Source organism: Salvelinus fontinalis, chromosome 39, assembly GCF_029448725.1.
Source record: "Salvelinus fontinalis isolate EN_2023a chromosome 39, ASM2944872v1, whole genome shotgun sequence".
Taxonomy (NCBI): Eukaryota; Metazoa; Chordata; class Actinopteri; order Salmoniformes; family Salmonidae; genus Salvelinus; species Salvelinus fontinalis.
Window position 1 is genome coordinate 2,404,054 of NC_074703.1, and position 1,702 is coordinate 2,405,755.

Below are 1,702 nucleotides of genomic sequence, written 5' to 3' on the forward strand. Positions count from 1 at the left end.
CTCTTCCCCCTCTCACCCTCTCTCTCTCTCACCCTATCTCCATCTCTCTCTCTCACCCTATCTCCATCTCTCTCTCTCACCCTCTCTCTCTCTCTCTCTCTCTCTCTCTCCCTCTCTCTCTCCTCTCTCTCCTCTCTCTCTCTCTCTCATCCCTCTCTCTCTCTCTCTCTCTCTCCCTCTCTCTCTCTCTCTCTCACCCTCACCCTCTCCCTCTCTCTCTCTCTCTCTCTCTCTCTCTCACCCTCTCTCTCTCTCTCTCTCTCTCTCTCTCTCAGGATACAGAGGAGGTGCCCCTAACACCCATCGTCTCTCATCAGGCCCTAAACACAAGCCTCAGCAGCCCTCCTCCTCTGCCAAGGAGGTGAAAGACGTCCCCGATGCCGACATCCCAGCAGAGACCAATTACGTGGTATAAGAGCTGGGTCCAGACAACGACACCTGGGTTCAAGCACTATTCAACATCTTTCAGATACTTTCAGCGTCTGCTCGAGTCCGATTGGCAGTGCCTGGTGGGCGGGGCCTGGTGTGCGGGGTCTGATGGGTTGGGTTTGATGAGAGGGGTTTTTGATGGGGGGATTTTGCGGTTTTAGGACTGTGCTACTGGTCTGTTAAACCAGGCAAACTCAGTCAACAATATATTAAGCATGTTGAACTATTTGAAGTACTATTTGAACCCAAGTCTGCAGATAACCCCACCAGTCCCCCAGCACCTCCTCCTCTCCTCTGTGGTAGACTACTTATACCCATACGTGATGTTATACACCAGTCCCCCAGCACCTCCTCCTCTCCTCTGTGGTAGACTACTTATACCCATACGTGATGTTATACACCAGTCCCCCAGCACCTCCTCCTCTCCTCTGTGGTAGACTACTTATACCCATACGTGATGTTATACACCAGTCCCCCAGCACCTCCTCCTCTCCTCTGTGGTAGACTACTTATACCCATACGTGATGTTATACACCAGTCCCCCAGCACCTCCTCCTCTCCTCTGTGGTAGACTACTTATACCCATACGTGATGTTATACACCAGTCCCCCAGCACCTCCTCCTCTCCTCTGTGGTAGACTACTTATACCCATACGTGATATTATACACCATTATTACCACACCTACCTATCCTCAGCCCCTCCCACTACCTAGCTACCTTAGATAGCTATCCTCAGCCCCTCCCACTGCCTAGCTACCTTAGATACCTATCCTCAGCCCCTCCCACTACCTAGATACCTATCCTCATCCCCTCCCACTACCTAGATACCTATCCTCATCCCCTCCCACTACCTAGATACCTACCCCCATCCCCTCCCACTACCTAGATACCTACCCTCATCCCCTCCCACTACCTAGATACCTACCCCCATCCCCTCCCACTACCTAGATACCTATCCTCAGCCCCTCCCACTACCTAGATACCTATCCTCATCCCCTCCCACTACCTAGATACCTATCCTCATCCCCTCCCACTACCTAGATACCTACCCCCATCCCCTCCCACTACCTAGATACCTACCCTCATCCCCTCCCACTACCTAGATACCTACCCCCATCCCCTCCCACTACCTAGATACCTACCCCCATCCCCTCCCACTACCTAGATACCTGTCCTCATCCCCTCCCACTACCTAGATACCTATCCTCATCCCCTCCCACTACCTAGATACCTATCCTCATCCCCTCCCACTACCTAGATACCTATCCTCAT

General features: G+C 52.5%; 1 long non-coding RNA gene across 1 annotated transcript in view; it reads left to right on the forward strand.

The window, feature by feature from the left end:
- Positions 1–1,299, forward strand: part of LOC129838686 (uncharacterized) — a 2,916-nt gene extending 1,617 nt beyond the window's left edge. Inside the window, exon 3 of the long non-coding RNA XR_008756887.1 lies at positions 276–1,299. This is a non-coding gene — a long non-coding RNA (uncharacterized LOC129838686). The remainder of the gene's footprint in view (positions 1–275) is intronic.
- The last annotated feature ends 403 nt before the right edge of the window (positions 1,300–1,702 follow it).